General features: G+C 43.9%; 1 long non-coding RNA gene across 1 annotated transcript; it reads right to left on the bottom strand.

Moving 5' to 3' along the window:
* Window positions 1–10,735: 10,735 nt before the first annotated feature.
* LOC125619357 lies at window positions 10,736–14,090 on the bottom strand. The gene is made up of 2 exons (XR_007350862.1): window positions 12,802–14,090; window positions 10,736–11,378 (listed from the first exon to the last, which is right to left on the bottom strand). It is a non-coding gene; the product is annotated as an uncharacterized LOC125619357 (long non-coding RNA).
* Between the last annotated feature and the right edge of the window lie 396 nt (window positions 14,091–14,486).

Here is a 14,486-nt window from a genome sequence, read left to right as displayed (position 1 = left end):
ACCCAAACAAATATTGACTGTTTGAAGAAACAAGAAGGATTATGGAATTTTTAACACATGTACAAGTAAAATATATAACAACAGTAGTACACAAGATAAGAGGGGATATATGGCTGCAAATTGTTTTTTTTAAGTTTCCTCCATCATTTGGGAAATGATAAATGTGTCAAGGTAGGTTCCAAAAATCAGTGATGCATACAGCACCCTCAGCATTGAGGATGGAACCGAGAGCCTCGGATATGCTGGGCAAGTGTTCTACCACTGAGCTTCCACCCCAGCCCTCAATGATGCATCTCTGAGTTCACCACTAAGAACTAATAAGAATGTAATTAAAAACTTAACAGAAAAGTAAAAACGAAGCATCCACAAATACATACACAGGCTGAAAAAAAAAGGAATAAAGGTTTAAAGAAGAGATTGGATAAATTTTTAAAAAGCAGGATGGTACATTTTAGTCCCCCCTCAACACTCCATAAAAAAGACAAATATAGGGGCTGGGGGTGTAGCTCAGTGGTAGAGGGCATGCTTGGCATGCAAGAGGCCCTCCGTTCAACCCCAGTACCAAAACCCCAAAACAGAACAAAGAAACAAAAATTGCCACACAGGACGTAATTTAAAAAAAAAATGTTTACTGTTTACAAATCACTTTAAATATGAAATGTAGAAACATAGTCATGCAAAAAAAGTACATGTATAATGGCATAATTTTGGCGTGAACATACTTTATATACAGAGTTACGAAAAATTGTGCTGTGAATGGATAATAATGAGTGTAAGGCATTCCACTATTGTCATGTATGTAATGAATAAATAAATAAAAAGAAACAGTCAAATGTAGCAAAATTTATATCAAGCAAATGAAAGGTGTAACCATCAGACAAAGGAGACTCTAGAGCCAGCAGTAGGGACATTTCCTGTTGATAAAAGGGTTAATTCCACAGGAAGACATAACAATCATAAACCTGGATGCACCTAGTAACAGAGCTTCACAATGCCTGAGGCAGAAACAGAATAAAAGAGAGACACAGGCAAATCTGTTATCATGGCTGGACATTTTAATGAACATCTTTCAGCAACTGATAGAAGAATCAGATTAAAAAGCAAGAAAGTTTAGAGAAAATAGGAACAAGAGAATTAATCAACTTGACCTAATCGACGTTTGTAGAACAATACACCCAGAGACTAGAGAACACATGTTCTTCTCCAGGACATATTTACCAAAACAGGACATGCATTGGATCATGAAGCAAGTCTTAACAAATTTCAAAAGGTGAAATCATGCTGGGACTGATCTCTGACCAAAGTGGAATTAAACCATAAATGAACAAAAGAAAGATGATTAGACACACCACATGTTTGGAAGTTAAACCAAACGCTTCTAAATAACCTGTAGGTCAAGGAAGAAATCACACAGAAAAATTAGAAAATGTTTTTGACGGGAATGAAAATATAAATACCACCCACAACCCGAGATAAACAGCTAAAGCAGTTAAGGGAAAGAAATTTATAGTTTTTAATGCATGTGGAGAAGTTGGAGAAGCCCAGCAATGAAACCTAAGAAAGAGGGAAAAAAGGAAATAACAAAAAATAAGAATAACAACAAAAAAATTAATGAAATGTGAAGCAGATATACAACAGAGAAGATCAGTAAGGCAAAAGATTGGGTCATTGAAAAAAGTAATGAAATTTTTTTTTTTAAAAAAGAGACAACACATTACTAAAATCAGTCATCAATAAAGATCCTACAGATATTAAAGAATAGAAAGAGATTATTATAAAAAACTAAGCCAGAAACTCAGATGGGATATTGTTGCAGCCCTATTTATCTGACTTAGTTTCATTTTGTTTCTGTTGCCAGTACTTTTGGTGTCATATCCATAAAGTTACTGCCAAATCCAGAGTCAGGAAAATGTCCCTGATTTTGTAGCTTTGATCCTGACGTTCAGATTTTTGATCGTTTTTAGTTAATTTTTGCATAGGGCACAAGCGTTCAGATTCGTTCTTCTGCACTGGGACATCCAGCTTCCGCAGCTTCATGTACTAAACGAGTGAACTTTCTCCACTGTGTGGTCTTGGCACTCATCAAAGCTTTGGGCCATTGAAGTGAGGGTTTGTTTCTGGGCCTCCATGTGGTGTTCCATTCGTCTATCTGAGTGTCTTCACGCCTTTCATCCCTAGAGCTCTCTAGTACGTCTCAAAGTCAGCATGTGTGAGTCCTCCTCACCTCATATTTTTCCCTTCCTTTCTTGCATTTGGCTACTCAAGGCCTCTTGCAATTCCATAGAAGGGAGGATGAGCTTTTCCATTTCTGTAAAAAAAAAAAAAAAGTTGTTGGAATTTTGATAGGGATGACATTTGAATTTGTGGATCACTTTGGATCATGTATGCAATCTTTTAAAACATGAGACCACATCTGTTTTTATCACCACACACACACACACATATGTGGAAAGAATAAAACCCTGGACACACCAAAGTCAAGACAGTAGTTCCCTCTAAGGGTGGTGGGGTTAAGTTCAGAAAGGGAAAGGAAAAAAGAAGGGATACATATGGGATCTCTGATGTTTTATGTCTTAAAAAAAAACTGAAAGCCAACATTGTTATAATTATCACCAGTGAGCAAGCGCGGAACGAAACTGAGCAATTCTGCACTCTACACTTTTAGGTAGTTTTTGAAATTTCTCATAGAAAGGAGAGAAGATCTTAGTCGAAAGAGGAGACTTAGGAAGTGTGGAAGAGCTAAAATTTGGTGGAGGTTCGAGAATGGAGGTTGAGATTTGAGCTTCAAGGGGAGCTAAAGACAGGTTGGCCCAGTCCAGGGGAAGCAGAGATGGTCTCCCCCTGAGAGACTCCCTGATCCAGCTGCACCCCATCCACCTTACTCACAGTGGTGCTCCTGGGATTGGTCCGTCAGGGGCCTAATCATAGAGTTGAACTTAAACAGGGAGGCCCAGGCTTTTCTCACCTGTGGAGGCCTCTCAGTGAAGTTCATATGAAGCTTGCCTTGGATCACTTAGCTTTCCTTGTGTCCAGCCTCCCAGGTGAAAGGCAAGGGAACCGAAGCCCAAAGATGGGTAGCATCTCACCCAGGTACTCACCCCAGGTGTGAATGACCTCATCCCAGTTTGACACAGCATCTCTAGATGTGGAGCAAGTCTCCCAAGAGAACACAGAGCAGGGCATGCTCAGGATTCCAGGAGCAAGAAGAGGCAGCTGAGAGAGGGGAAAGTTGTCTCAAGCTGACTGCAGTCAGGAGCTTCTGCCAACGCCAGGCCTGAGCTGATATTGAGCAAGAAGCTTCAGGTCAGGGGTGAGAGGTGGGTGAACACTCCAGGAAGAAGGGTTCAGGGTCTGGAGTCTACTGAATGGGCCCTGGGCACTCCCAAGGAGCACAGTGTATTAACTAACTGGTCACCAGGGGGTGAGCTGCTGGCCTGTACCTGCACGTGGCAGACAGAACGAGGCTCCTCAAAGAGGTACACATCCGGATTCCTAGAACCTGTGGTTATGTGACCTTAGGAGGCACAGGGACTTTGCAGAAAGATGATCCTGGAAGATCCATCTGAGTCCAATGTAATCACAAGGGTCCTTAGGAGAGACAAACAAGAAGTCCAGGGCCCAGAGACAGGAGATGAGACAATGCGGGGTGGAGGGGGGTCGGGGGGGTGGGCTGGAGGAACGTGCTTGGAGGATGGAGGAGGGGGCACAAGCCCAGGAAGGCAGGAGGCTTCTAGTAGGAAGGAAGAGGCAAGGACACGTATTCTCCCGAGAGCCTCCAAGAGAGTGTGGCTCTGCCAAACAACTTGATTTGGACCCACTGAGACCTGTTTTGGATTTCTGACCCCCTGGACTGTGAGATAATAAATGTGTGTTTTTTAAAAGCACTATGCTGGCCAGATACGATGGTGCATGCCCATTATCCCAGAGGTTCAAGAGGCTGAGGCACGAGGATTGGCAGGATGGGGATGTGACTCCGTGGTTAAGTGCCCCTGGGCTCAATTCTCAGTCCAAAAAAAAAAAAAAGTCACTACACTATGTAAGTATTATGATGGCAGCAATAAAAAACCAATACGAGGAATTTTCCAGAACAGGATATATGAAAATAATTTGTACAGAAATGACTGTACTGTCTCCAGTCCCATATGACCTTTTAGAATTTGACACACCCCTTCACTTGGCACTCTTCAGCTCGCCTGCCCTTGAAGCCAGCTGGCCCTTTAAAGTCGAGGAAAGGAATGGGGTGGCTTCTAATGCTAGATCATCAACAGTGACATGGCTTCTCTGCCTAGCTTGTACGTTTCCTCTGGGACATGCACTTTGGGAGCCCCGAGCCAACAGGTAAGAAATCCAACTATCCTGAACCACCAAACTGAAGACACTGTGTGGCTGGAGCTCACAGAGACAGAGAGACCTGGGAGCCCCGCCACTGGAGCTCCCTCTTGTTTGAGTCTCCCCACTTCAGACCTCACATGGGTGAACAAGCCACCACGCTCTCCCCAGCAAACTGCGCCATGGTTGCTGAGCGGAGCCAGGGCCAGGGGTCCCACCAAGCCCTGTCCAGCATGCAAATATTTAAGCACCAACAGAGGCACATTTTGTCACTGAGTTTGAGAGTAGCGTGTTCCACAGTGATAGATGGCCAGAACCAGTGTCAATGTCCCATCCACATCATCCCAGGTCAAACTCGGGGAACAAATTCAACCTATTCAGGGTAAGAGTTCCCAAATTTTCAGTGCTGTACCCTTAAATATAAACAGCTTAACCAGGGTTACCAGACATCTGAGGAAAATCCTAACAAAGAGGAAAAAGATCAAAGAAAATAAACAAAAGAAAATAACCCAAAAGAACAGAGAGAAGAAAAGTTCTTACATACATACATACATACAAGCTGAGGCTATAACATAGTGGAGCAGTTGCGTAGCAGGTGCAAGGCCCTAAGTTTGATCCCCACACCATAAATAAATAAATAAATAGAAAAGAAATAAGTAAACAACAACAACCCCCCAAAAAACAATGGTATTGGTTTCTTTAGATATTTCACCCCTAACATAAGAGCAAGATGTACCAGGCATGTTGGCACATGCCTGTAATCCAAGCAACTTGAGAGGCTAAGTCAGGAGGATCACAAGTTCAAGGTCAAGCTGAGAAACTGAGCAAGACTCTGTCTCAAAGTAAAAAATAAAAATGGCTGGCGATAGAGCTCAGTGGTAGAGTGCCTCTAGGTTCAATCCCTAGTACTACCAAGAAGAAGGAGGAGAAGGGGAAGGGGTTATAAAATGGAACATCTACTCAAAACAACAACCACCAGGAAAATACAGAGAATCAAATAAAAATAACAAATCTAATTAAAATTGAAAAATAAAGAAATTAAGGCAACCCGCCCCCCAAGTCCGAAGAGAAATGGAAAAGAAAGAAAAGTTGAATAGCAAATAAATTTTAAAAAAATGGATTGCTTCAGGAGGTCCAGAATATGAGTAATAAGGAATTTCAAGAAAAGAGAATCAATCAAAGAGAATCAAGAACCTGGGTGGGAGGATTGTCAGTGAACTCATACACAGACATTCTTCAGAACTGCAAGACATGAATTTCCAGAAGGAAAGGCGCCCCTACCCCACCCCAGGGGCCCAGCACAATGAACAATGCAGACACACCAAGGAAAACCATCGTGTCACGTTGGGGCACATGGGACAGAGAGAAGGTCCCAAGGCTTCTGGGAGCAGGATGGAGAGGACCTGTGCAAAAATTCAGGAATCAGAATGGTTTGGGGGTTCTCAACAGCAACCCTGGAAGGCTAGAGGGCCTGGGGGTGGAGCTTTCAAAACTGTGGAAGAAAAGGATTTCCAACAACTATATATATTGCCTGTTGCTACAGAATGAATTGCTCTGAAACCTAAGAGTTTATAGCAGCATGCACTTATTATCTCAAGGTTTCTGAGGGTCAGGGTTCAGGAGAGGCTAGCTGGATTGTTCTGGCTCAGGGTCTCCCAATAGTCAAGCTGGGTACCAAATTGCAACCATCTTCAGTTGGGGCTGAAGAATTTGCTTCCAACTTCACCCATGTGGTTGCTGGCAGGGGACTTTAGGTCCTTGCTACAGAGGCTTCTCCATGGGGCTGTTAGTGATGTGGCTATCCTCAGAGGGATTAATCCACAGGATTGAAAGAGCCCATGACAGTCTGTTACAATCTAGTCTTGAAAGTGATATTCCACCCCTTCTGCCACATCCTATTAGTCACAGACCAAAAGCACAGGCAGAGTATTGCACAAGGGCCTGAATACCAGAAGGCAGGGTTCACTGGGGCCATTTTAGAGGTGCCTATACTGCACCAACCAAGAACTCTATAGCCAGCCAATGGCATCAATCCAGTGGAAGAGAATAACAAAGATATTTAAAGCATACAAACTCAAGACTACCTCCTACACACCTTTTCTTAGAAGGCTACTTAAGTCAGACTCCACCAAAACAAGGGGATAAACCAGCCAGCCCAGGAGAGAAATTGAGGGATTCCCCAGGGATGGAGAAGGGAGATGGTAAGATGGTGGTTGTGGACCCAGCAGAATGGGAAGATAGTCCATCCTGGGCAAATCAGAAGGTTCTGGAAGGGACTTTTCTACTCTGATGAATTTGGCAGAATACCCAATAGGAAAAAATTGCAGAGAGAGTTAGACAACTAACAGAGAGTTTGGATTGAATTAACTATGAGTACGTAGAAAACAAGCAAGCAAACAAAAATGAGCCAGTTATTAACTCCTGGGGAGAGAGATGTGGGCAGGAAAGACTAACACAACTTACTACATAGCTCAGCTCTGAATCGTTATAACACCATAGACACTGAATATTTACTAAGTCAATGTTACACAAATCTCTGCTGGGAGTTTGAGGATAAAGAGACTGGTGTAGACCGTGGGTGGCAGGATCCACTCACATCTTCTCATTCCCCAGAGATGGAAGTCACTGGATAATGCCTACAATCAAGACATCAGGAAAGAGAAATACTCAAGGACTGGGTCCTAGTCAGTGGTAGAGCACTTGCCTATTAGGCACAAAGCCCTAGAGCCAATCCCAAGTACCTCCCACTCCCCCCAAAAATGCAAGGAAATACTCAGATTTTTTTTATAGAGATGTAGAATCAAATAGATACAAAAAATAGCTACAATCCTATAGTGGTTGGGAACAGGAGAGGGTAATGAGAGAGTTTGGGGACAACTATTTTTCTTAGGAAACTCAGTAAAACTAGTTAATCCTTTCAACTCTGTTGTAGGTTTTTTTTTTCGTAATCATGCACAAAATTTTTGAAATTGTCTCCTTTAATTCCTTTGAACTATTCTCTCATCTACTAGGCTATATGGTTCCAAATTTCAGTTTTGGAGTATGCATTCTTTCCTTTGTTAGAACTTAAGTCAGGATCCAAATGAGGTCTCTTCCTCCAGTTGCCATCCCCACTCCCCACCCGGCCCCCTACCTCTTCCTTCTGTGGCAATCAGACCACCGCTTGACCCTCTGAGGTCCCAAAGTCTGGATATTATTGTCTGTGCCCCGTGATTTTGGTTCAAATATTCCTCTGTCCCCTGTCCTTGCTGCAGTTTGGTAGTGGGGTCTAGGGTCTTGGTTAGATTTGGCTCTGGCTTTTATGCTTTGTAGGTCTCCTTCCTAAGTGACGTGTATTCTTCCATCAGGGGACTTATTGGGCATGGTTGCTTTTCATTTCATGATATTAGCTATTGTGAATCAGTACCTAGAGCCACTAGTGGGCTACAGCTGGGATTCTAATTCTACTATCCTCTCATTTACTAGCCAGAATACTTCTCTAAGGACACACTTCTCTCTTCCCTTTGACTATGCAGTAGTAAAGAGCACGTAATAAAGGCAGGATATAGATTCTTGATTCTGCCTTTTCATTTTGCTAGCTTTTAAAACAATGAATTGGTTCACAAGCATCCTCAAAAGGATGCCATATTCTCAAAAGGATCAATATTTGTTAACACACTCAGCAAAGATAGTTAACTCCTTAAACAGAGTCTGTATGTTTTGGATAAAAATAAAATCTTAGTGGCCAGTGGTACTGGTGCATGCTTAGCCTGTGTGAGGCCCTGGGTTCAATCCCAACTCCCTCTCACCCCACCTTCATCTTTTTTTTTTAATATTTATTTTTTAGTTTTCAGCGGACACAACATCTTTGTTTGTATGTGATGCTGAGAATCGAACCTGGGCCGCACGCATGTCAGGCGAGCACGCTGCCGCTTGAGCCACATCCCCAGCCCCCACCTTCATCTTAAAAAGCAAATAAAGGTAGTCCCTGAATTCGATCCCCAGCACCACAAGAAGAAAACGAACAAGAAAAAAAAAAGAATTTTATTAATTTTTTCAGGAGCCTTAAAACTTCTTTTTTTAAAAATATTTTTTAGTTGCTGATAGATCTTTATTTATTTATTTATTTTTAATACGTGGTGCTGAGAATTGAACCCAGTGCCTCACACATACCAGGCATGTGCACTACCACTGAGCCCCAGACCCAGCCCCAAAACTTCTTTTTATATCAACATGTAAATTTATTCCTATACTTCTGAGCAAAGAGGGCAAGAGAGGGCCAATACAGCCTGCTCTGGGTTCCATAAAACAAAGCCTACAAGCTGATCGGATACACATTTTCCTGCACAAAGAGCTCATGGAATATGACTGCCTTTTTGGACTTGGGGTCAGTGGCCAGGCCAGTAAAGTTCCTGGGGCCTGTGCTAGTGCACAGGGATGCCTGTCCTCAGTGCCCTGTGCCAGGCATGCTGATCACACCTCCAAGCACTTGCCACGCTGTGCCCTGCCCAGCCTGCTGACACTCCTGCACCTGCAAAACTCTCATGCCCCATCCAGGCTGAGCTCCGGGGCAACCCCTCTGAGACGCCTCCCTCATCACCTGGCTGAGCATCCCCATCACCCTCCACCTGCTCCTGCAGCGCCCCGCACCACCCTCTGCCTTCACACTGCCCCTCTTTGTCCCCTCCCCTCTGAAGCCCGCATGCATCCTGGAGCATCCCCTGCACACAATAGGTGCACTCCCCAGGGCTCTGAACTGAGCACAAGGGCTTTTTAGGAGTCTCTTTGGTTTTCAGTATCAGGCAGTCCATGGTGACAAGGTGCCTGGTCCTTTTCATCTAATCTGCAGCTTCCAATAAGTGAAGGACAGGAAAACTGCAAAGGCAGGTGTGCTCCAATGGCCTGACACCTAGGGTCACCAGGTTCTGAGCAGGCCCGAATTCCTGCCCAAATGGTTTTACTGAAGAATAAATAGGTGGTGAACTTAGATGCTCTGCTTCTGTATGCACTTTAGGGTTCTGAGTATCCTGGGTCCACCCAATGCTGCCAGGATGCTGGGGAGACCAGACTCCGGTTGTGACTGTAGAAATTCTGTGGTTCCCAAAGCCTTTCTCGACCCTGACCTGACTTGGTCCTCACCATCACCTGTGCCTTGGTTGTCTGTGACAGAGGTGGGTTTCAGGTGTCTACTTCTACATCCTTCCACCACCGATTCTGCCACCCTGAGCCAACCCTCAGAGCGTACAGTTCTGCAAAGGGGAGATTTTGGCTGGCTGAGTCTTTGGACCCTGTCCTGCTTGATCTGAACACACTGGGACCCCCACCATGCACTTTTTTTCTGGGAAGCCACCCTGCTATCCATGCCAGGTGACAATAACACCCCTGAGTTCTCCCCTTGGTCTAATTGCTTTCAAATTATCTGAATGGAAACAAATCTCAGTATGCAAGAGATGTAACTTTTTTTTTTTAATTCAACTTATTTCACTTTAAGCCCTGAGTGGTGGACCTTAATTTGGCTGCACAGAAGGGCCACCTGGCCCTGCTCAGGGTCACGTGTCTGGATGCCTTTTTGTGTTGTCTTCTCCACCTCCCCTCTGATCCCCGTCTCCCAGTCACTCCAGTTCTGCTGAACAACAGAGTAGAGAAAAGCAACTTTCATCTCATCCTCAGGAGGTCCTGCGGCAGCCTGTGCAGGCGGTGTGCTCGGGGATTGAGGACCTGCTGTTCTAACCATGTCGACCTCCCCTGGCTGCAAGAATTCTGCAGCCCCACTTTGGTTTTTGTTTGTTTGATCATTTGTTTTGGGTTTGGGTGTTGGGGATTCCACCTGGGGCATCCAGCATGCTAGTCAAGAGCCCTACTACTGAGCTACATCCCCAGCCCTGTTTAAAAATTTTATTTTGAGCTAAGTTGCTGAGTCTGGCCTTCAACCTGCAATCCTTCTGCCTCAGCCTCCCGAGTAGCTGAGGGTATAGGAGTGTGCCACCAGGCCCAGCTAGTCACATTTTGCTGAGTGGAGTTACTCCTTTACAATCCTGCTGCCCATTCAGGTCCACTTGGGAAGGGAGGCACAGAGACCCAAACTCCCCTGGGGGAACTGTGATCCACCTCAGTCCTGAACCAAACCTGGGAGCAAAGTGGAGAAGAAGGACAATACCCAGGTGTCCCAATTAACTGAAGGAGCAAAGTGGAGAAGAAGGACAATACCCAGGTGTCCCAATTAACTGAAGGCCCAATGTTGGTGTTGTGTGGGGATGGGGAGGATTCAGGTGGCAAGATGATAGGAAGGATGTCAAGATATTCCCACAATCCATCTGTTCCTTCCTTCATTCTGCGCATGTGGGCACTTGCCATGTGCCGGCTTCCTAGAAATGGAAAGATGAAATATGGACCCTGTCCTGGAGGGTTCATGAAGGAAGGAGGGGGATTACAACCAACAATTTTATTACTGGGAGAGGGTAGCATACATTTAGGAAACTGAGTGCCACAGCAATGGTGTTTCGGGAAGAGAAATCTGACTCACTGCCTGGGGCTGGGGTGGAGGCTCGGTGGGACAGCCCGGAGTGAGGCCCTGGTGCAATTCCCAGTGTCAAACAACAACAAAAGTCTGCCATTCGACTCAGCGGCCTCACTGATAGGTTCCTTCAGGCTGAACCCACTGTTGATTCATTCAGTAAGTGTCACCGTGGCAGTCACTGGGGGTGTAGTGACAAGGCCCTGCTCTCATGGAGCTTGCATTCTCATGGGAGAGGCAGACCCCAAAGAAACAATGGAAGAAACTAGGAAGGAACTGGACAAAGACTGGGGCTGTGTATTAGTTTCCTGTAGCTGCTATAACAAATAGCCACAAACTTCATGAATTCAAGAAACAGGAACTTATTCCTCACAGTCCTGGAGAACAGAAGTCTGAAATCAAGGCATCAGTAGGGTTGGCTCCTAGCCTCTCTCCCAGATTCTGGGGGTTGCTGAGGAGCTTCGTGTCCCCTAGCTCTCAGATGCCTCTGTCCCAACCCATCACATGCCACAGGGTATTCTTCTCTCCTGTGTCTCTTTGCCACATTTTTCTCTTCCTATAAGGACACCAATAATTTGATTGGGGTCAACTACAGTATGACCTCATCTCCACCCTCCCTTTTCTCTACTCTTTGAAGAATAGTTTTACTGAGACCTAATTCACATACTCTACAATTTGCCCATTTAAAATGTACATGATCTAAAGTTGTTTAGTATATTCAGAGAGTTGCACGGCAATCACCTCAATCTAATGTTAGAATATTCTAGTCACCCCAAAGAGAAATCTCTTTTCTATACTAATGATCTGCTACTCTCCATTCCCCTTAGTATCCTCACCCAAAGCAACTACCATTCATGTTCTATCTTTATTGATTTGCCTATTCTGCACATTTCTTTTTAAAAATTTTTTTAGATATACATGACAGTAAAGTGTATTTTGACATATTATACATACACACAGTAAAATTTATTCTAATTAGGATCCCAATCCTGTGGTTGTACATGAGGTGGAGTTTCACTGGTCATGTATTCATCTATGAACATAGGAAAGTTATGTCCGATTCATTCTACTGTGTTCCTATTCCCATCCCCCCTCCCTTCCCTTCATTCCCCTTTGTCTAATCTATACTTCCTCTCCCTACCCTCCCTTGTTATGGGTCACCATCCACATTTAGAGAGAACATTTGACCTTTGGTTTTTTAGGATTGGCTTATTTCACTTAGCATAATAGTCTCCTTATTTTTACTGGCAAAAGTAATAAATTCACTTTTTTATAACTGAGTAATATTCCATGTGTACATATACCCCATTTTCTTTATCCATTCATCTGTTGGAGGGCTCTAGGTTAGTTCCATAGCTTAGCTACTGTGAGTTCAGCTACTATCAACATTGATGTGACTGCATCACTGTAGTATGCTGATTTTAAGTCCTTTGGATATATATACCAAGGAATAGTACTACTGGGTCAAATGGTGTTTCCACTCCAAGTTTTCTAATGTATCTCCATACTGCTTTCTAGAGTGATTGCCTTAATCTGCATTCCCCCAGCAACGTATGAGTGTGCCTTTTCCCCACACCCTCGCCAACATGTACTGTTCCTTGTATTCTTGATAATTGCCATTCTGATTGGAGTGAGATGAAATCTCAGTGTAGTTTTGATTTGCGTTTCTCTATTTGCTTGAGATGAGGAACATTTTTCTTACATTTGTTGACCATTTGTCTTTCTTCTTCTGTGAAGCACCTATTCAGTTCCTTTGCCCACTTATTGATCGGGTTTTGTTTTGTCGTGAAGCAAGTTTTTAGTTTGATCCCTTTCCATTTATTCATTCTTTTTTAAAAATATTTTGTTAGTTGTTGATGGACATTTATTTATTTATATGTGGTACTGAGAATCAAACCCAGTGCCTCACCCATACTAGGCAAGCCCTCTACCACTGAGCCACAACCCCAGCCCCTCCATTTATTCATTCTTGATCTTACTTCTCATTGAGGAAGTCCGTTCTTAAGCTGACGTGATGGAGTGTTGGGGCTACGTTTTCTTCTACTAGGTGCAGCGGTGTGACGTCATCGTAACGGGCCTGCATCTGCAACTATTCCCAAACAAGGTCAGTCATGGTCACTTGGGGTTAGACACTTCAACGTATCTTTTAAGAGAACACATTAAAGCATTTTGGAGGCTGCATAGAGAACATATGACAGAGGAGAGGGAGGGTGGCCACTTAAACTTGGGTGAGCAGGAAGCCATCTGTGAAGAGGTGACATTTCCCTAGAGCACTGGTGAGGAAACTGTCACTGAGCATCAGGGAAGGGCATTCTAGAAGAGGGAACAGCCAGAGCGGCAGCTTCAAGGCAGGGACAGGTTTGGCACATTTCAAGGACCTGCAATAAGGCTGGTGTAGCTGGTGTCTAATGGCACAGGGAGGGAATATCATGATGAGCTCAGAGAGGGTGACAGGACCAGGGAATGGAGGAATCAGAAACCCAGGTAAGGAGTTTGTGTTTTCCCCTAGAGGAGTCAAGTGACAGGAGCTGACCTGTGTGCTAAAAACCTCAGTATGCAGGAACTAATATCCAGGCGTGTTCCTTCTATCACTGATTCCAAAGTATCTGTACATTAATAGGGCGCTAGCTGAATAAGTTCTGTTATATCTATTGCATGGATTGTGAGTTTGAGCTATATGTAGTCATCAGCAAGATGTCTTTGGTACCTTAAGTAAAAAAGTAAGTTGCATAGTAGGGCATCTAGTGTATACACCCATGTATGTGAGTCTTCCTGAAACAATAAAAGCCATCTATTCAAATATGATCTGGAAGCCAGGCCACGGAGATGCACCCGAGTTTCTTTGGACCTTCCCCAACCAGACCTTGCTTGTCAATGGCTCGCCCACCGGGTCGTCACAGTCTTTTAACCTCATACAGCCCCATTCGTGAAGGACTTCCCAGTTCCCTGAGAGTTTCAGGAGGAGTCCCTAGTCGGAAAGACTTCTCTGAATTTCCCCATATTCATGCTGGGAAAGCTGCTCTGCATGTTTAAATTGCTTATTTATTTATTTATTTATTTATTTATTATTTTTGGTACCTGGGATTGAACTTAGGGGCACTCAACCACTGAGCCACATTCCATTCCCCAGCTCCACCCTTTTTAAATTCGTTCTAATTAGTTATACATGGCAGCAGAATGCATTTCAATTTAATGTATACAAATGGAACACAACTTTTCACTTCTGTAGTTGTACGTGGTGTAGAGTCACACTATTTGGGCAATCATACGTGTACCTAGGGTAATGATGTCCACCTCATTCCACCATCTTTCCTGCCCCCATACACCCTTCCTCTCCTCCCTCCCCTTTGCCTAATCAAAGTTCCTCCATTTTTCCCATGTCCCCCCTCCCTGTTATGGATCAGCATCCACTTATCAGAGAGAACATTCCACCTTTGGTTTTTTGGGGGATTGGCTTATTTTGCTTAGCGTGATATTTTCCAACTCCATCCATTTACCTGAAAATGCCATAATTTTATTCTCTTTTAATGCTGAGTAATATTCCATTGTGTATATATGCCAGTTTCTTTGTCCATTCACCTACTGAAGGGCATCTAGGTTGGTTCCATAGCTTAGCTATTGTGAATTGAGCTGCTATAAACATTGATGTGACTGTGTCACTATA

This window comes from Marmota marmota, unplaced genomic scaffold (genome assembly GCF_001458135.2).
Source record: "Marmota marmota marmota unplaced genomic scaffold, marMar, whole genome shotgun sequence".
Lineage (NCBI taxonomy): Eukaryota > Metazoa > Chordata > Mammalia > Rodentia > Sciuridae > Marmota > Marmota marmota.
This window is presented reverse-complemented; position numbering and strand designations above follow the sequence as displayed.